Source organism: Echinops telfairi, unplaced genomic scaffold (genome assembly GCF_000313985.2).
Source record: "Echinops telfairi isolate 266 unplaced genomic scaffold, ASM31398v2 ScPeMD7_7458;HRSCAF=8496, whole genome shotgun sequence".
Taxonomy (NCBI): Eukaryota; Metazoa; Chordata; class Mammalia; order Afrosoricida; family Tenrecidae; genus Echinops; species Echinops telfairi.
In genome coordinates this window covers 6,311,883-6,334,165 of record NW_022111358.1, presented here as the reverse complement: position 1 = coordinate 6,334,165, position 22,283 = coordinate 6,311,883, and positions in this window count along the sequence as shown.

The following is a 22,283-nucleotide window of genomic DNA, read 5'->3' as shown; positions in this document are numbered from 1 at the left end:
CGTAACTTAATAACAAAAATGGCATGACATTTATTGAGTATCTTAGTCATCTCTTGTTGCTGATTCACAAATTACCTCAAAAGTTAGCAACTAAACATGTAATATGTCACGGTGACTGTGGGTCAGAAATGGCTTAGCTGACTGATTCAAGCCAAGCTCGGGTTCTCTCAAGAGGGTCTAGTCAGGATGGGACTAGAATCATCTGAAGGCTTGCTTGGGGCTGGAAGTTCTGCTTCCAAGCGAGTGGCTCATTTACCTGACTGTTGGCAGGAGGCATCAGTTCTTCCCATATGGACGTCTCCTTAGGGATATTTGAGTCATTTTACAGTGTGGCAACTGACTTCTCAGAGGGTAAGTGATCCAAGAAAGATCCCAGGAGGTAGCTGCCATGCTCTTTAGGGCCTAGCCTCGGAAGTCACAGCTCTGCCTTTTCTACAATACCCACTGTGGCAGGGGCCTGGTAGGTGGAAAGATCCATTGAGGGCCATGGTGGCGGTTACCAGCTACACTGAATATTAGCTCTATACCAAGCATTGTGAGGCGTGTTGAACAATGGTTCTCTCATGTAATCCTCATAACAAACAAGCCACTGAAGTTTTTATGACTCGCATTTTGTAGGTAAGGAAATTGAAATACAGAGATGTTAGTGCGCCCATGGTCACACCCCCAGTGCAAATCTCTGAACTTTTGCTTTGGAACCTAAAATCCTGGAGTCCACATTATGTGGTATATGAAACTACACTAGGCTGCTTCTGGGATATCGACTTGTTAAGGATGCTAGAGCAGAGATTCTCAATCATTAACACAGACTGGAAGTTTTTACAAGTTACTGGTACCTAAAACAGTCTCCAAACCATGGTGGTGTAGGGGTTATATGTAGGAGAAACACAAAGCTGTCTACTCCTGTAAAGAGTTACAGTCTAGCAAACTCACAGGGGCAGTTCTACCCTCTATGAGTCAGAATCGACACATGGCAGTGAATTTGGTTTCGTCGGGAAGAGAACCTCCATGGTTCGGGTCTAATTAGCCTGGGATTTGATTCCATTATGTGGCTGGAGTTGGGAACCACTGCTGGAGAGGAATTACCAGCACATGTTGAGAGTCAGATCATGTTCTCCCTGTGGTCTTTCCCCAATGTTGTCACTAGTGGGAAATGCCATATTTTTTATTATTTGAGAAGCCAGTTATGTAAATATAATGCATGGATGAGTGCCAAATTTTATCTTAGATGTATGAACTGCATCTTGTAAGGCAAGTAGGTGCTGAACAGGCCAAAAAGAGGTTAAGTTTCAACTAGAAGGACATACTTGTGAGAGACTTAGTGTTGAAGTAGAATTTTGGGTATGTAAATTATTAATAAAAGCGGTTTACAGAAGTATTCCCTCAGAAGCTCTGATAATTGCCAGGCCTCTCCTGTCCTCCCCCAGCCACCTCCCCAGCCACCTCCCCAGGGCCTACTCACTGTCCCTGCAGCCAGAGACACCTTTCTTAGTGCAGATACACAGAATAATCAGAGGGAAGCCAAGGGGCGAGTTGCTAGGGTGCTAAATCCCTGAGATGGAGAGAGGAACAGGAGAGAATTCCTCTTAATTACTGGATAGTGTCTTCTTGAATCCAGAGATTGAAACTTGGGTCCGTGGTCTTGGTGAGTTATTATAAGGATTAGAAAGACTAACTGGAGCACATGATTGCTGATAGCACTAATTAGCAAATGTCAAGTGATAGAGCATTTATTCACAGAACAAATCCCAAATAGAGACTCCTGTGGTCCAGTAGAATCTGGGCATTAACAATGACGTCATGAGCCAAATCTTATTTTCATGGAGCACTTCAGAGAGGAAAGCAGATAATTTCTAATGGGATAAGAATTAGCTGAATTCTCAATAGGCTACAAGACAATCCCAGAGAAATGATTTTAAATTTCTGAAAGAAATTTTCTACCTAGAATTTTATATCCAGCAAAACTATCTTTCAAAGGAAGGAATCAATTGAAGACATTTTCAGGCCCTCCAGGTAATCCCCAAGGAGCCCCAATGGCACAGTAGTTAAGCTCTTGACTGCTAACCAAAAGGTTGAAACCCACCAACTACATCCTGAGAGAAAGACGTGGCAGTCTGCTTCATAAAAATATATAGCCGGGGGGAAAATGAGGACCTGATGTCAGGGGCTTAAGTGGAGAGCAAATGTTTTGAGAATGCTGAGGGCAATGAATGTACAAATGTGCTTTACACAATTGATGTATGGATGGATTGTGATTTGAGTTGTATGAGCCCCCAATAAAATGATTAAAAACAAACAAACAAACAAAAACAATCGGAAAAAAGGTATAGCCTTGGAAACCCTATAGGGCAGTTCTGCTCTATCCCATAGAGTCACAATGAGTTGCAGTTGATTCAGCAGCAGCGGGCTAGATAACTCCAGAACGCTTCCCATAGAAAGATTTTTAAAGACATTTTTAAACATGTATTATAGGTACAGTTAGGGTTAGGGTTACGGTTTGTGTTAGGGTTAGGGGTTTAAAAAAGTGTTATTATTTTTAATCATTTTATTAAGGGCTCATATAACTCTTATCACAATCTATACATACATCAACTGCGTAAGTACATTTGTACATTCATTGCCCTCATCATTCTCAAAACAATTGCTCTCCACTTAAGTCCCTGGCATCAGATCTTCATTTTCCCCTCCTTCCCTGCTCCCCGCTCTCTCATGAAACCTTGATAATTTATAAATGATTATTTTGTCATATCTTGCACCGTCTGACATCTCCCCTCACCCACTTTTCTGTTGTCTGTCCCTCAGGGAAGAGGTTATATGTACAGCCTTGTAATTGGTTCTCCCTTTCCACCCCACCTTTGCTCTACCCTCCCGATATCACCACTCTCACAAAAAAATGTATTATTAATTGTGAGTTAATATATATATCATTCCATCGTTTGATCACACCAAGCAGAATCATACAACTGCTACCACAACCAGTTTCCACGCATTCTTTCTTCTTCCTGGACTCCTTGACATTTTTTAAGACATTCTTGGAAAACAAAGCAAGAGAATGTTTTGAGATATAAAGTATGAAATAAGTTAGTCCTACTCTTGGTTGCCTAAGGAAATGATAACCAAAGAAAAATACGAAGCATATAATAATCCATAACCCAATATTCTAGCAATACCGGTAACAGTAAGAAAAAGACCAGAGCTAGTGAAGCATCCACTGGACATCTGTCAGCTTGTTGTGCTGCAGTGATGCTTGAAGCTCTGCCACTGGTATTTCTAACCAGCAGGATCACCCATCATGGACAGGTTTCAATAGCGCCTCTGGACTACAACAAACTAATAAGAAGGAGCAGATAAGCCCTTTCTGAAAAACTAGCCACTAAAAATCTTATGAAAAGCAAGTGACCAGTGTCTGGTATAGTGACAGAAAACGAGGCCCTCCGCTTGGAAGACACTCAAATTACAACCGAGGAAGAGCTGCTACCTCAAAGATAGAGTCTACCTTCATGGTATGGAGGGAGCAAAGCTTTTAAGACCTTCTGTTGTTGTGACAGAACTCAAAATAAGAAGAAACATCTGCAAACATCCATTCGTAATTGGAACATGGAATGTGGAAGGAAGAATCTAGGAAATAGTCTGGTATTGGTCATTTTGAATAAGAGAATGATACTATTTACTAAGCTAGAAATGACAAATTGAAGAAGATTGGCATCACATTCATTGCCAAAAAGAACATTTCAAGCTCTATCGTGACACACAATGTTGTCAGTGATAGGATAATGTCCGTGCACCTACAAAGAAGGCCAGTTAATACAACTCTTATTCAGATTTATGCACAAACCACTAAAGCTGATGGTGAAAACTTGAAGAATTCTACTAGCAAAGGCAAACTAAAATTGATCAAACATGTACATGCAATCAAGAAGTATTGATCATTACTGTTGATTGGAATGCAGAAGCTGGGAGTGAAGAGGAATGACTTATTTAGAAACTATGACCTTGTTGATTTAAAAAATGACATTAGAGATTGCAGGATAGAATTTTACAAGATCAGCAACTTATTCATTGCAAATACCTTTTTTTTCAACAGCATACTTTGTAATGCTTTATGTAGACCTCACCAGATAGAATGCACTGGACTCAAAAAGACCACATAGGAGGAGGAAGAAGATCATGAGAAGCCCACTATCATCAGCTAAATCCAGGCTGAAAGGATCACCTCAGAAATTCCCAGGCTGAGTGGAAAAAGAATGTGGAACAGAACTCAAAACCCATGATACAGACTCGTGGGCCCCCCAAGGCTATCGAGCAATGTAAAATTGAATGGAGGCATGAATGTGTGAGGGATAAATCCCAGAAGACTAAAAATGATACATAAGTGTGTCAGGCCAGTCTTCTGAGGCCACTCTGGGTGGGTTTGAACTGCCAGCCTTTTGGATAAACGCTTACCATGTACACCACCTGTGGCAGTTATGTAATCTACTGTCAACTTGAGTGAAGGGGTGGGGTCTAGCCCGTCAATCAGATCATAGATTAATACACTGTGGTACCGGGAGTGGGGCATATTGTGTTAGTCTGGGTTGACTAGAGAAATTAATCCAGAGACACTCATATGCATATAAGAAACAGTTTTATATCAAAGAGTAATTGTATATTAAGAAAACATCCTGGCCCAGTCCAGATCAAGTCCATAAGTCCGATATTAGCCCATATGTCCGATACCAGTCTATAAATTCCTTTTCAGACTCACACAACACACGCAATGACGCCAAATGCAGAAAGATCACAGGCCAGTGGGTGGAACGTCTTGTGGATCCAGTGGCGGTGGAAGCATCTCAGCACTAGCGTGGGTCTCCACATGGCTCCTCCAGCTCCAGGACTCTGGCTCCGTCAGCACACTCCATGTGGCTTGTCAGCAGGAAAATGAAGCACAGTGAGAGTGTGTGTCCCGCCTCCAGGGAGAAGACAAGAGTTCCCAGAATTCTCAGGAGAAGACCATGCCCACACAGAGGAATCATTAGTTATGATCCCATTGACAGGCTGGACTCCACCCCTTCACTCAAGTTGACCGTAGATTATGTAACTGCCACACCACCCAGAGACTCTCAGCTCTTCCACCTGGATCTCTGCTCACCTTTTCAGTTTCCTCGTCTACTCAGTGGGTTTGCTTGTCCTGTCTAATTCACGAAGATTTGATCTAAGAAGGCTCGAAGCAGGGTAAGACGTGGGAAAACAACTTATGAAAAGCATTACTAATTCCTCTTCCGGTCCGTGGCGGGCGTCTCTTCTGAGGGTCACATTGAGCTGCCTGCGTTTTGAGGGGGGGTGCTAAAAAAAAAGAAAAGAAAAGAAAAGTATTACTGAAATATAAGTCATAATAATGATTCTTTTTAAAAGAAAAATTTCCCAGCAATTCCAGTCAGCTTTTTAATCTTTATATTATTTTATTATTTTTAATATGAAATAGTTAATAAGCGCTTCAGAGCATTTTGATGTGTGGCAAAGGATGAGACCAAAATTGTACTCTAAAGTGCCATGGTTTATGTATGTTACTTATTTATTTATGCGCTTAACTTCAGACTACGAGTAATAAACTGTCTGCGGTGCCATGCTATTGATTTCTCTGCATTCGTAGCTGAATTAAATGTACATTACTTGGGGATTGGTCACCATGGGGGAGACTTAAAAAGTTTTGAGGGAGACTAAGTGAAGACCATTAAGGCTCTCTTGGCCTCTTCTCCGGTGATCCCTGTCACCCCAGGGAAGTTTTACTGCAATTTGTGGCATGGATTGCCTTGTCTTAATGCTTCCTCTAATGGTACCTAATGGCAGCTCCGCTACACCACTGGCTTTAAAAAGAAACAGCTGCATTCCCCAATCTTGTCTCGGGCATGTTCTAGAAGAGTGATGTCTTTGAGCACATCCCATGCGTGCGCTCATTTGCTCAGTTATTTATTCAGCCATTCAACTAGCATTCATTGGCTATTTCTTTTGATGTGGGCATGGAGCCAATTGTAGCCTTTATTGTTATCTGTCTTTTCACATGTGGATAAGGCCGGAAAGACCATAGCTTGCGTCAAGCGCACCTCAGTCATCAGAGTGGCAGCTTTACTTTTTCAAAACTTTGAAGATCTTTCACAGCAGATGCGTTCAAGGCGTTAACATCATTTAATTTTGTTAACTGCTGCGTCCAAGCCATTGATTGTTGCTCCAAGCAGAATGAACTCCGCGACAACTTCAACTTCTTCTCCATTGATTGTGACGTTGTTGACTGCAACGATGGCCTTGAATCCATCCACAATCAGGAAGACGGAGCAGGACCAGGCCTGGTTTCATTCTGATGTGCATAAGGTTGCCGGGAATCCTAACCATCTCAGCACCAATGAAACAGCTACCAACAACAAAGCCATTGCAAGTCGATGGTAAGGTTACCTTAACACAGTGGTTCTCAACCTTCCTCATGCCTCAACCCTTTCATACAGTTCCTTGTGGTGGTGACCCCCAACCACAAAATTATTTTCGTTGCTGTTTCATCACTGTAATTTTGCTATTGTTGTAAATCGGGTGACCCCTGTGAAAGGATTGTTTGACTTCCAAAGGGGTCGTGACCCACAGGTCTTAAGGGAATACTAGGGCAATGAATGTACAAATGTGCTTTACACAATTGGTGGATGTATGGCTTGTGATAAGAGTGGTATGAGCCCCTAATAAAATGGTTTTTTAAAAAATCAATCATGAATATTCCAAACAAACAAACAAGGAATACTAGGATATTGGAAGAATCAAGATGTGGAAATCTGGCTTAGGATCCTACTTCCGTGACCTCCCGGCTGGGTCGCTGTGATATTATCAAAGATAAGGTATCTTTCAGAACTTAGTGAGGTTTTCTTTGTGGTTGAACAGACAAATCAGTGTTTATAAATGGAGCATGCAAGTTGGAAGAAGAGGATGTTTTTATACAGTTTAGTATAAAAACTTAGGCAATCGATTCAATAAATGATTTATTAGAATTTTGTATATTCTTGTAATTTTTTCTTTATCTTTCAAATTCAAAAGCGTTGCAGACTGCATTTAAGACCTTAATTTCATTAATTGTGCCTGAGACTCTAGTCTTCAAAGACTAACTATCTCCAGTTTTTTGCTTTTTAAAATTTTCCTCTCTTAGCTCTTTGGTTATTGCTGCAGTTTTATCAATTCTGAGCAATTCTTTTAGGATTCCTATTATAAGTCTCTTTAGCCACAATTCCAAAATTCCAAAACCCATTTGGTAGCAAGGTTTTCCCTGAAGAGGTATGAGACTATTTGTCATCTTTATTACTTGCCTCAGTTCTTTACTGCTAATGTTTTGAATTCTAGGGCACTACTCAGAAACTGCTGGGGATGTACATAATATTCAGTAATAGACATCCCATGGTCTTTCTAAAAATTTAAAAAAAGCCCTTCCCAAATGCTGGATCTCAAAGCATGACAACTGAACCTCCAGCATTACAAGTTTACAACTTGTACAACATTAAATTGTAAGCATTAAATGTTTACAATTACAACATTACAAGTCCAAGTGTACCCAGAGGAATCTTGGACAGAAAGGCCTGTGATCTATTTCTGAAAACTCAGGCACCAAAACCCTTCTACCTTTATCCATAGGGGGTCACCATGAGTGAGAATCAATTCAATGGCAACTGGTTTTTCGGAAACACATCTCTGCATGGCCAGACTGTCTAGAGAAACAAACACAGCGACACTCAGCTGTGTATAAGAAAGAGCTTTAGATCAAGAAGCCATCCTATATCAAGAAGGCTTCCCGGCCCAGGCCAATTCAAGTCCATCACTTTGACACTGGTCCCTAAGTCCCTCTTCAGACTCCCATAGCCACATGCCAGTGACACAGCAAACCAGGAATCAAGAAAACCACAGGCTGGTGGGTGCAGAGTCCTGTGGATCCAAAGTCGGTGGAAACCTGGCAGGGTGCTGGCAACTCAGAGTCAGGTGGCCCACATGGGGTCACCCCTTGAGACAGGCAAGAGTTCCAGCAAGCAGGAAGGGGGTGGGGGTGGGTAGCGGCAAGAGAGCAATTCCCAGAGTCCCTCACTCTTATATAAAAAGCCACACTCAGAAGGAGGTGTCATCGAGCTATCACTTGATTGACGGGTTTGACTCCACCCCTAGCCATGAAAATCACCCAACTACCATAACATCGGACGCCTATGATTTCAAAGAAAGGATTTTGAGCTTGTGTGTGTAGCTTGCCTCTCCTGAATAATTCCTCCCTATCACCCTGGGTTTTGTAGTTTTTCACGTTCTTCCTCGGAGTCCGAGTGAATTTCTTTAAATTTGTCTTGGTTGCTAAATTTGTTTTCTATGGCTCTGCCTCCGCACAGTTTACATCTCAGAGTGATGCCTTTTTACGACCTCTTGTTTTTTGGCTAGGTTAGACGGTCATGCCGAGGGTCTATTTGTCAGAGACTGTTCTGCTGCAAGAAACAGAACCCTAGCTGGATGTGGTTGGAGAGGAAATAAGACTTTATTGGAAGGACCAGGGGGGCTGGCAAACAGAAGGGAGAGCTTTAGGGGTTAGTAGACTCCGTACGACAAACGGTGGTCAGCGGTGTGTTGCTGTAACACTGGAAGCTATGCCACTGGCGTTCCAAATGTCAGCAGGGTCGAGAAGAAGGCGCTGGGGTTCTAATTCCCACACTTGGCCTGATGGGTGGCAGCAGAATAGTGTCGGGTGCAGTGCCAGCAGCTGAGCCCCTGGAGCTGGAAAACACCCTGCAGCAATCGGCAGATGGTGAGGATGGGGCAGGACCAGGGAGACTGTCACTTGGTTGTCCTTAGGGTCACTACGAATGGGCCACCGCGTAACAGCGACGGGATGCTCCGAGGGCCTCCAAGTTTGGGGCCAGGGCGTGATGCAGTCAAGACACATTCTCAGTGCTTCTCTCTACCAGGCTTCCCTGGTTTCTTTTTCTCCTACTGCAGCAAGTTTTTGTCCCTTGGGAAGAAATATGAACACTCGTAACACAAAATCAAGATTCTTTTCACTTGGCAAACTGCAATGCTTGAGTTTCTCTCTTCTGGCTTCCGGGGAAATTTCCCAGGGACAGATGTGTGGGTCTTGCCTGAATCCCATTCCCAGCCCTGTGTTCACAGGCTGAAGCCCTTCAGAGGAGGTGGGGGAGGGGTGCTGAGCTGGTGCAAAGGAATCACGTGCACTTCCTGAACCTGTTCCCTCGAGGGACTTCCGATTGAAGCATCTCCCCTGATTCTCCAGGGTGGTCCTGTTCTTCTGGCTTGTGGGATCTTTTCGGAGATTCCGTGATAGGTCCGTTTGCTCGTTTGGGTGGAAGCCCTGCTGACTGGGCGTACTGACCCATGCAGCTGTCTGCTAGCAGGGAGAGCCTTCCCACGGGGACACTGCCGGCCCTCCTCCCTCTCAGCTGGTGGTTCTCAACCTTCCTAAGGCCGCAACCCTCTCATACAGTTCCTCGCGTGGTGGGGACCCCACCAACCATGAAACTATTTTCGTTTTACTTTATCAGTCATTTTGCTACTGTTATGAATCAGGCGACCCCTATGAAAGGGTTGTTCGACCCCCAAAGGGGTCGCGACCCACAGGTTGAGAACCTCTACAAGTCAAGGAGGGGAAGGATTCTGCCTGGGCCTCACTTTACACTAATTCCAGAACCATTTGAATGGAACCTTCTAGAGTATGACTGTTAGATTTCTGTTCAAAATTCTGCTCACACTGGCTCTTAAAGCTAGAGGATGTCTTGGCTCCCATAACTTTAAAAAATTCATCTCTAGGGAGAGGGGATGATTGGATAAGGTACTACCAGTGCTCCAGCTCTGGCTCCGATGATTTCCTGTCTGGTCTTTGTCCTGCTTTGGATTCCTCTTGCATGTAGGTAACCAGGTAGCTGCCACCAGTTTAGGACACCATCTAGGGGTGGACAGACAGTCTCTTCTGGAAACTGTCCCATAAGCATGCGTCCAGAAGCTTCCAGCCAGCAAAACTTTCCTTACATCTTATTGCCTCCAGTTGGCTCCCCACCCTTTTGTGAGCCCATCCCTAAATGCCCTGTGTTAATTTTCTTTGGCCTGGGATCCTGAACAAAACAAGGGCAGGTGGGGTGGGGATAAAATTCACCCTTAGATCCATCAGGCCAGCCCCCAGGGAATGCCGTCAGTTCCTCTTGAAGCACTGTGACGCATGTAAGGGAAGGTGGACATCTGATTAAAATTTCGGGTACTGTCAGTGAAGAGTAACTGGAAGCCAAGGTAGAAACACATGAAGATCCCCATACCTAGTTCCCCTATCTGACAGCTTTCCACCCTGTAAACGGAAATTCCCACTTCAGTGACAGGGAGCCTCAGGTGCTTATCCTTACCTTACCCATTCTACTAAAAAACCCCTTGCTGCGATTGTAGAATCTAGACCATGCAACAGAAAATTCTCACTTAACAAATCAAGAAACTGAGCTGCAGAGAGAGAAGCAATTGCCCACGATCACATGGTGGGGACCGTGACCTGTGAGGTCATTTACACCTTCACGATTTTCCGCAGACCCCTCAGAAGTCCCCTAAAGACCCACACTGCCTTTCTCCTGAATGTCCATCTTCAGGACCACCATTCGAAAAGAGCAGCTGTTCAGCAATGGATAGAAAATCACTAAAAAGCTAATGTGGTGTTTGTAGCGAGAAGGTAAGAACAGAAAGGGGCCTCTGTTGTGGGAGGTCCAGTCAGGATAAACATCAACCTGGATCCATTTCTTTCTGTGCCTCTGTTTCTCTTGGACGGTTTATCCGTGGTTTGGGACTGGCTGTGTCCTCTTATGGGCTGCCCAGCATCGATCCCCTTGCTTAGTATCTCAGCTTTCACGGAACATGATCCTAGCCTCCTAGTGGGGGTGTGTCAATGCCTGACCTTTTTCGAGCATAGGAGACCAGACCTTTTGCTTGTGGCTCCAGTTTAGACAGGGGATGAACATGTGACTTCAGGTCAGCCAGTCGGGCAGTCTCACTCCAGGGACTTTTCATCTTGACTTTAATCATAAGTGATGTGAGAATCAGAGGGAAAGGTTGGAGCTGTCTATGCCAGCAAAGACATCAATATTCTATGGTACCAACGATGAGCACTCTTACTGCTAACCAAAAGTTTGGAGGTTCAAGTACACCCAAAGCATCACCAGTGGGTACAGTATTCTGGTAAGTAGCTGGTTTCTGGATTTCCTTTGAACTCCGTCCTGCTTCTTGGTCCAGAAGATTACTTTTGATCCCTGTACTCCCCAGTCTGGCTCTCAGGTTCCATCAATCCCATGAACCCCTATAAACCTTTGCCTAGAATTATCCAGAATTAACTAAGATAGATGGCAGCCTAGGCCCCTGACTGGACACTATTTGTAATCTTGCTTAACATTTAGTGATGAGTCCCTTTACTTCCCCAAACCTTTATCAATCTCCTCATTGATAAAATTAGGAAATGATACAAGATTCACTTTAAAAAAAATCATTTTATTAACAAGATTCACTTATGAAGTATTTTTAGCTACAAAATTTTGTATAGAGAAAGTCTTTATAAAGGGAACAGATAAAACTTAAAACGGGTCATGGCAAAGCTGCCCTGGATAGCATGTTCAAGGCCAAGGACCCTGTCCTTTCGCTCTCACTCAATAGCACCCTGACTCGGACTCACATGGGGTTCCACGAAAGAGTCTGGGCTAGACCACTCCACACGGGAAGGGGATAGACCCTCGCTTCTTCACTGCAGCGAAAGTTAGCCGGGGGTGATTTCTATTAACTCCGGGAAGCATCGTATGCTCAGTGTCCTTGACACATGTCTAAACATGTGCACACACATCAATCAATCAATCCATGTAACAGGCAATGCTTAGGAGCTCTTTTTATTGTGGAAAAGATACAACAAAACCACAAAAGGCAAATGAAAAAAAAAAGTAAGGTGGGATGTTTTGCCACATTCTTCTTTAAGGCATTTGTGAGACATATGTTGCCCATTTAAAAATATCCATTTAAAATCTTTGAGGGATGGGATGCTGCTGTCTTCCCTCACGAGAAATACATAAATTAGCAGTGTTTAAAACAAAACTAATATAACGTCGTCCATAGGGTTCTGCGGTCCGTAGCATCATGTGAGAATTCAACAATACCCCTCCTCTCGGGCCCCTAGGCACACAGCTACTAACTGAAAGAGAAAGGTTGGCAGTTCAAACCCCACTGTGCTGTGGGGGAGAGATGTACAGCCTTGGAAACCCTCTGAGGCAGCCCAGGTAGGGTCACTATGTATTGGAATTGACTCAGTGGCCATGAGTTCTGGGTTTGGCTGGTCTTGGTCCGAGGGTCACTAGAGTAGCATAGCATCTAAGGATGGTACTTCTTGAGAGATCATCCAGAGCGTATTTGGCCCGATGGGATTAGTCTGTAATTGCCCGTCTGTCCCGATACCCCCATGGAGCTGGGCGGAGCATACGGAAAGCACCATGGGCTTCCAGAAAAACCATAGATCTGACCAGACGAAGTATAGCCATTGCTCCTGAGAGGCAATGATAGTGAGACTTTGTCTCTAGTGCTTCGGACATGTTATCAGGAGAGACCAGTCCTGGGACAGGACATCATCCTGGCAAAGTGAAGGGTCTGCAAAAGAACCAAAAAAAACAAAAAACAGAGGACGATCCTCAGGGAGGTGGGTTAGCACAGTGACTCCCACCGTGTGCCCCCACATGGTGACTAGTGTGGGGCAGCGGGCGAGGGCCCCTGCTGTTGTACACGGCAGGACAGACTCGATGGCCCCTGACACAACATAGCACCACTGTGTGATCTTGGACAGGGCACAAAAGCTCGTTACCCACCTCTTAGAGAGTTGCAAGAGACATCTGTGAACTTTCAGTGCCAAATTTCTCATTTCTAATGTCACTGCTGGCTTTGAGAGCCATGTCATCCCAAACGCGTCCAGTAGAGGTCAGAAGAAATCATAAAAACCTCAAAACACTCCAAAATACACTGCCTCCGCTGATAAGTCCTGAGGACCCAGTAGGACACGCTACAAAGGTCCCCAGAGGGTCTCCGAATCTTCACGGAAGCAGACTGCCTCGTCATCCTCCTGAGGGGCAGCTGATGAGTTTGAGCAGCTGACCTTTCTGTTAGGAGCCTGACGCTTAACCCGCTGCGCTGTCAGGGCTACATGAATTCTCAGGGTTATTTGCTTTTGCTACCAGTGGAAGTACAGGTTATTTATTTGTTTATTCCCACTCCTGGCAATCTCTGTGTTGGAGCAGAACTGTGCTCCAGAAGGTTTTCCTTGGTTGAATTTTGGGAAGTCAGTCGCCACCCTCTTCCAAGGTGTGTCTGAGTGGACTCCAGTCTCTAACCTTTGTTAACCGTTCACACCATCCAGGGGCAGCTTCACAGCAGTCCCTCAGCACAACAGTTAAGTGCTCCCCCACTAGTCAAAGGGTCACCTGTTTGAACCCACTCAGAGACATTGCAGGGGCCAGGCGGTTGACCTGCTTCTAGAAGCCTGGAAAGCCTGTCGGAGCAGCCGTGCACACCGTCAATCAGAATCAACTCAACGGCACTGATGGCAACCATACCAACAATACCTGGTGCCTAGAGCTGCTGCCAGGTATAAAGGTAGCTATTTTTCAGGAAAGATGAAATCAGAGAAGCATTGTGTGTCACAGGCCTCCTGGTCACATAAACCATTTTCTCCACTGGCTAAGGAATGCAAAGTGATCAAAGAGAGCCTGGCAGATTCTATGAACAGGCAGATTTAGGCAAGCGGTACCACTCCCGTCTATTGCCCTTGGTTCGTCGTGCTTCTCAGATATTGCTGCCCCGTGTCCAGCAAGTCTGTAAAGTGCCATCATTCCAGCAGCAAGGGCTCACTTCCTTCTCATCTCTGTGCCATAGTGGGTTGTTCTCACTTTTTCATAATGCTGCTGCACACGAGGGGACCAGGCCCTTACTGGTTGTGCACTGGGCTGCTAACTGCAAGGTCCAAGGTTTGTAACCACCAGCCACTCCATGGAAGAAAGATGGAGCTTTCTCTCCCTTGGATGGATGTTTGGATTGTGATAAGAGTTGTTTAAGCCCCCAATAAAGTGATTTTAAAAAGAAGAAAATGAAAGGTTACACTATCCAAAACTCACAGGGGCAGTTCTACCTTGTTCTACAGGATTGCTGGGCGGCCGCATCAACTTGATGGCAGTACGTAAGCACTCCACGCTTGGCAACCTGGTGGCGTAGTGGGTTATGCATTGGGCTCCTAACCACAAGGTCAGCAGTTTGAAGTCACTCTGCTGAGTCCTGGAAACTCACAGGGGCAGTTCTGCTTTGTCCTGTAGGGTTACTATAAGTCAAAATCCACTTGATGGCAGTGGGTTTGAGTTTTGGGCGAGTTGTCATGGTTGGTACAAATGGCTGTGCTCTCGGCTAGTGACTGAAGCTTGGAGGTTGGAGTTCTGGAGAGCTGGGGACAAGCCAGCCATTGGAGACTTGACAGCTCAGTTCTACTGACACACAGGGGGTTCCCCACCAGCCATTATGGACTAGGTAGCAACTGGGCTGACTAAATTTGGATATTGTCGTCATACATTCGTTTGAGAGGTGTAAGGGGGTTGTGGAGGAGGCCTGGTGTCACAGTGGTTCAGTAGCTGGAACCCACCATGTTCCTTGGGGGAAAGATGTGGCAGTCTGCATCCATACAGATGACAGCCTGGGAAACTTTATGGGGCCACGCTGCTCCGTCCTAGAGTTCAGCTCCGAGTGGGAGTGAACTTGATGGTAATGGGTTTGGTGTTGGGGATGAAGTGGGTTTTAGAGGCCCCTGAGTAGTTCAAACAGTTTGCGCTCATTGACGACCTAAAGGCTGGTGGTTTGAACCGCCCAACTGCACAGAAGAAGAAAGGCCAGGGGATCTACTTCCATAGCAACCAAGACAACCCCATGGAGCAGTTCCACTCTGAAACACGGTGGGGAGGGGTGGCGTTTAAGAAAGAGAAAACTGTGTTGGTGAGAAAAAGACCAGGAGTGTTGCCCCAAGGGATTTTTCTCTCCATCACAGCAAGATGCTTGCTCTTTCCCGGGCTGCTGTCCTTTGAGGATTTAGTTGGGAAACCTTACTCTACCCACCCAACAGCCCTGATCTTGCCCCTTCAGACTTGTTTGTATTCCCGAACCTCAAAGAACATCACAAAGGAACACAGTGTGAGTCCCTCCAGGCTGCCCAGGGTGTGAGTGTGGAGCTCAGCATCCTTGGGGGGGAGGATTACAGAGGTGGAAATGCTGCTGTGGTAGTTATATAATCTGTTGTCCGTTTAAGAGGATTACCAGTGAAGGGGTGGAGTCTAGCCTGTCAATCATTGTATAGCCAATGAGGCCTCTGTGTGGGCAATGGCCTTCCCCTGAGGATTCTGGGAATTGCTGTATTTCCTCCTTGGAGGTGGGAAACCCTCTCCCTACGATGACTCCCTGAAAGACTCTCCTTGACAAGACACATGGAACTACCCTAGACCCCTGGAGCTGGAGAAGCCACATGGAGACCCCTGCCAGCGCTGACATGCTTACAATACCACTGGACCCACAAGACTTTTCACCCACTGGCCTGTGATCTTCTTGCATTCGGCGTCATTGCATGTGTTTCGTGAGCCTGAAGAGGACTTTATAGATTGGTATCGGACATATGGGCTAATATCAGACTTATGGACCTGATCTGGACTGGGCTGGGATGTTTTCTCAATGTCCAATTACTCTTTGATATAAAACTCTTTCTTCTACACATTTAAGTGTCTATGAATTTGTTTCTCTAGTCTACCCAGACTAACACAACTGCCTTCACAATCCTTTTTTATGTGTCTCACGCGTGGTCCTGGCAGGGCCCTGGAGGGAACAGAACACTCAGATCAAAAGCGCCTGCCTGAGATGGTTCCACTGGGATCTCCAACATCTGCGTACCTGGTCTCAGGTCTGCCTGCCTTGAGACCTGGACCAGGCGCAGCGCGGGGCCTCTCAGCATCATGTGTTCAAGACCAGAGATTAAAAGCAAGAAGTCTGTTTCTGACCTTTTTTTTTTTTTTTTAATCAACAAAGAAATCCTACGGGGCACAGTCCGACTCTGATACACAGGGGTTCGCCCTGAGCTGTCCTGTTAACAAGGGACTTATTTAAGGCTTAGCCAGCCTCAGAACTCTGGGCTAAAAAAAGAAAGACAGCGAGATGTCTGTTTCCTTATATTGACGATAGCGCTGAGCTCCCTGGACCAGGCTTTAAGCTCGGAGTACCTCTGATTGTCCAGCCAGAGAAAAAGAAAATATGAAAGAGAAAAAAAGGTGGCAGAGAGTATCAATTCAAAGAAAAACTTTCTGCTCCTTCCTGGAAATCACCAGACAGTGAGTCAAACCCACAGGGTCAGACCGATGCCATAAAGATTTACAGTGTCAGCCAAGCTGTACAGGTCGCTGTGAGTTGGAACTCACTCGATAGCAGTGAGTTTGGGCTGAGGGCCTTGTCTCAGGAGCCCTGGTGGTGCCCGTGGGTGTACGTGCTCGATGCTAACCTAGAGGTTGGTAGTTTGGAGGTTTGCACCTACCAGCCACTGTTCGAAAAAGGCAGTCTGCTTCTTTTTAAGTTTTATTGGCATGCACTTCACAAATCATACAATTCAAGAGTTCAATCATATGAAGAAGAGTTGTGTAACCCTCATTACCATTGATTTTCGATCATTTTCCCTGTTCTCGGACTCCTTGTATCTGCCCCCTGTTTTTCCCCAACCTCCCGCCACACCCCCAAAAGCACCGCCTTGGAAACCCTGGGGGCAGTTCTGTCCTGTCCTCCGGGGTCACAATGAGTTAGAATTGGTTTTGGACATGAGGCCGGGCCACTTTTGAGGCCTGTAAGAGAGCCCTGACGTGATAGTGGTGATCCCCCACTTTTGAGGTGTGAGAACCACTGAAGTCACAAAGCTGGACTTGCTGGCGCACAGTAACCTTGAACCCTGAGCACTGCACTGGAGACAGGTGGCTGGCAACGGGATTCAAGGTAGTTTAGAAAACCAAAGAATGACTCTGACGTACATGTTGCTGGGAAACCTCTTTGGGAGAGTTAATCAATTACATGTTGAACACGCAGACATCATATTTATAGTAGCATCGATTAAAACCTAAATTGCTGGTCATCAAGTCAATTCTGACCATGGCCAGCCCCTGTGATACACAGAAATACTAAGTTCCCTAATGGTTTTCTGGGCTGCATTCTTTTTAAAAATTTTATTGAATTCTTTTATTGGAGGCTCTTACAACTCTTATCACAATCCATATATTCATCCATTGTGTCAAGCACATTTGTACATTTGTTGCCATCATCATTTTCAAAGCATTTTCTTTCTACTTGAGCCCTTGGTATCAGCTCCTCACTTTTCCCCTTCCTCCCCTACTCTCCCTCCCCTCATGAACCCCCTCCATAAATTATAAATTATTTTCATATCTTACATCGTGGGCTGTCTCCCTTCACCCACTTTTCTGTTGTCTGTCTGGGGGGTTATGTGTTGATCCTGTGATCCATTCCTCCTCTCTCCCCCCACCTTCCCCTTCCCCTCCTGGTATCTCTATTCTTATTATTGATTGTGAGGGAGTTATCTGTCCTGGATTCCCTGTGTTGGGAGCTCTTATCTGTAGCAGTGTACATGTTCTGGTCCAGTCAGATTTGTAAGGTGGAACTGGGATCGTGATAGTGGGGGGTGGGGGTTGGGAGCATTAAAGAACTAGAGGTAAGTTGTGTGTTTCATCAGTGCTATACTGCACCCTGACTGGCTTGTCTCTTCCTGTGATTCTTATGTACAGGGATGTCCAGTTGTCTACAGATGGGCTTTGGGTCTCCACTCCGTGCCTGCCCACCTCCCCACATTCACATTGGTTTGATTTTCTTCTGGGTCTTAGATCTGGGCTGCATTCTTTATGCAATGGAATATGGAAACTGGTGGCCAGGCCTTTCTTCTGCTGTGGGGTGGATGGGCTTGAGCTTATAGCTTTGTAGTCAAGTGTAACCCAAATATTTTTCTTAATGTAGTTGGAAAACTCTGCCTTAAAAATGCAGTGACGTTAGGTATTCAATGCTGTCTCTAGGACAGTTTATTGGGACAAAATCCAAACATCATACAATTCATTAGTTCAGTCATAGCCAGAAGTGTTGTACAATCACTACCGCAGTCAATTTTAGAACATTCTCTTCCTTCTTGTACTCTTTTGTTATTTGCTCCCCACTGCCCCCCAACTTCCCCTGCCATACCCCCAAGGAACTCTTAATCCCATTACTGTCTCTTTGAGTTCATCCGTCCTGGTTTTCATGTACTTGAAAACATAGAAAGATACAAAACAAAGAGTCAAAAAGGCTACCAACAACGTGAACTCGCTAAATTGCTCAAGAGCAGACAGGTTGGATTCAGCCCTAAAAGAGCCAGGTAAATAAGGCAGATTCTTCTCATGTTGACTGGACTGTTGGTGATGAGACGCGAGGCCCTGCTATCTGGTTGGTCAGCAAAGATGTCCTGAGACTTAATGAACCTTACTTCTCTGTTTGCTTGCTCATGGTCAGCAGTTGTTTCAAGTGACCCTGAAGCCTGAGTTAATGGAAAACATCTGTGTGTCACTCCTCAAAGTATACATTCCAAAGCCAAAGGTCTGTCTTCTCGAGGTGTTCTGGTTTCAAAGAGGACAGCCCAAAGACGGTCTGTTTTGCAGCGCTGTGGTCCCCTTGCTGGTCTCCCTTCCAAATAAAGGTGGTTTTTTTCCTTCCTTTGACTTCAGAGTGAGTCAATGGGCTGTGAAGCTGTAGAGTAAACACCTGCCTTTCAGATAACACAAGTACAAACCGTTTGTCCCACCAGAGACCTAAGTAACACCAGGACTCTACTCGCTGGCATCGCGTTGAGCCTGACTCAGAGAGCTCCTATGGGACGGAGCAGAACTGCCCTGGTGGGTTTCTGAGACCACCCCTCTGTATAGCAGTAGAGAGCCTCGTCTTTCTCCTGTGGGGCAGCTGGTGGTTTCCCACTACAGACCCTGAGGTTAGCGGCCTGCTGCATAAACCACTCTGCCACCAGCACTCCCTAACATGAAAACTCAAGGAAAGCTCCCTGCCATCCAGTTGATCCCGACGCATAGAGACCCTATAGGATAGGGGAGAACTACCCCTCTGAGTTTCCCAGACTGTTAACTTTAAAAAAAAAATCATTTTATTGGGAACTCAATCAGCTCTTATCACAATCCATCCATCCATCCATTGTGTCAAGCACATTTGTACATCTATTGCCATCCTCATTCTCAAAACATTTGCTTTCTGCTTGAGCCCTTGCTATCAGCTCCTTCTTTTGCCCCCTCCCTCCCTCATGAACCCTTGATAAGTTATAAATTATAATTTTTTCATGTCTTACACTGTCCAATGTCTCCCTTCCCCCGCTTTTCTGTTGTCTGTCCCCCAGGGAGGGGGTTATATGTAGGTCATTGTGATTGATTCCCCCTTTCTCACTACTTTCATTATTGGTCCTGAGAGGTTCATCTGTCCTGGATTCCCTGTATTTCCAGCTCTTATCTGTACCAGTGTATATGCTCTGGTCTAGCCAGATTTGTAAGGTAGAATTGGGATCATGATAGTGGGGGGAGGAAGCATTAAAGAACTAAGGGGATGTCCAGATGTCTACAGATGGGCTTTGGGTGTCCACTCCACACTCCCCCTCATTCACATCGATATGATTTTTTTGGCCTTTGATACCTGACACCTGATCCTATCAACACCTCGTGATCACACAGTCTGGTGTGCTTCTTCCATGTGGGCTTTGTTGCTTCTGAGGTAGATGGCCGCTTGTTTACCTTCAAGCCTTTAAGACCCCAGATGCTATAGCTTTTGATAGCTGGCCACCATCAGTTTTCTTCATCACATTTGCTTGTGCACTGCTTTGGCTTCAGAGATCGTGTTGGGAAGGTGAGCATCATGGAATGCCAGTTTAATAGAACAAAGTGTTCTTGCATTGAGGGAGTACTTGAGTAGAGGCCCAATGTCCATCTGCTACCTTAATACTTAACATATGCACATAGATCTATATAAATCATCATATATATATATTTACATATGTACATGCCTGTATTTAGACCTTTATAAATGCCCTTTGCCTCCTAGTTCTTTTCTCTATTTCCTTTTACTTTCCTCTTGTCCCACTATCATGCTCAGCCTTCATTTGGGTTTCAGTAATTCCTCTCAGTTGCACTGCCCTTGATCAATCCCTACCAGTCCTCCTACACCCTCCTCACCATCGATTTTGGATCACTTGTTGTTTCTTTGTCCCTGGGTTTGTTAACACCCACTTCCTCCCCCTCCCCTAGCCTCCCCCTCTCCCATATCACCCCTGGACTATGGTCCATTGTTTTTTTCTTCCACATTGTTTATCCCGCCTATCTTATCTAGATAGACATGCAGAGATAATAACATGCACAAAAAACAAGACAGAGCAAAACAAAGCAACAAAAGAAAAGAAAACAATAACAAAAACCACTGACAAAAAACAAACAAAGAAAAGCCTGTAAATAGTTCAAGGTCTGTTTGTTGACCTTTAGGAGTTTTTTTCCGGTTGAGTCTGATGGGGTACCACACCCTGGCCCCAAAGTCTATTTTTGGTATTCCCTGGGGACTTTGTTGTTCTGTTTCCCTTGCTATTCTGTTGCACACCCTTAGTGTTTTGCCTCAATGTGGTGGGGTCAGATCGGGCGCAATTCCTGCACTGCGTCTCCAGTGTTGGCCACCTGCCCCTCCTCCATTAGCACTATGGGTCAGTGAGGGACGTCGTGTCTTGTGTTGGGGCCGACCCTATGGTCTTCTCTGTGCATTGGCTGCTCTGAGTCGGAATGTTGTCAAAGCTTGGTGGGCCAGGATGTGCTCCACTCTCTCTTCCTCCCCCTTCATTTGCTCCTGTGTGCTCTGATCAGACATGTCCCTCTCCTTGAGCTGCAGCTTCCGTGCTGTCCTCTGAAGTGAATTCTTCTGGGGGGAGGGGGTGCTGTCCATGTAGTTGGGGTTGGGGCCAGCCCCTCAGACAGTTAGCTCTTTGAGAGTATTTCTACTGCCTTTTTTGCACAGAGCAGCTGGTAGTTTTAAACTGCTGACCTTCCGCTTAGCAGTCCAGCGCGTAACCACTACACCATCAGGCTTCCTCTAAGACTAAGACTAGCAACCATTTTCAAAGACAAGGTAGAGCACTCTAAGTCCAATAATCCGATTCTGACTCAAAGTGAAATCTTTACGGGAGCAGACTTCATGGGGCAAGTTTGAAAACTGCCAACCTTTTGGTGAATCATCCAAGACTTGGCCACCGTGCCACTAATAGCGAAAAACGCACTACCATTCAGTCGGTGCCCACTCCTAGTGACCCTATAGGACAGGGTAGAACTGCCCCTGTGGGTTCTGAGACTGTGACTCTTGATGGGACTAGAAAGCCCTGTCCTCCTCTCATGTGCCACGAGGGCTCCTGTAAGTGCAATGGCCCTATACAATTCTCCCTATTTTCAAGACCAGAAGACCGAATCATAGCGAGATGAAGCAGTTGGCCTAGATAGTCCGCGGTGAAAGTCGGACCACCAATGAGGAAGACTGCAGAGGAACCGAGGCCTTGGGCTTAAAGTGTTGGCGGGAAGAGTGGAAGAATCAAGATCTGCCAGACGACCAAGCACATTGGTCTTGGATGAAGTGCGACGCTCCTCATCTCACATCCTTTGGACATGTTATCAGGAAGGCCCAGGCCCTGGATAAAAGCATCATGCTGGTCATTCCCTACACCTCCAGTGCCCCATTTCCAAGCTCAAGGTTGGTTAAAAAAAAAAAAAGGAAGGCCTTCAAAAGAGGTGGAGTGGCACAGTGGCTGTGGCAATGGGCTCCCGTTGAACCATGCTGGGAGGAGGTGCAGGACCAGGCAGTGTTCTGTTCTGTTTTGCACAGATAGGGTCACTGTGACTTGGACCTGAGCCATCGGCGTCTAAGAACAGCAGGCAATCCTAGGGGCTCCTTGGGCAGTCTGCCTCAGGAGACTTGCAAGGGCTGCTTTCTGTCTCTGGAAAGCTACCCCTCTGGATCTCCACAGGGCTCCCTCCTCCTTCTGGTCTTTGTTCCTGGCCCCTTTCTGGTAGGCCTTCCTCCCACCCCCACCTTCTCTAAGAGGATTCTCCTCTGTCCCTTCTAGACTTCCTGTTTCTTCTGGATCACTTAGTGGCTGGATTGTTCTTTATCTCTCTGCCCCC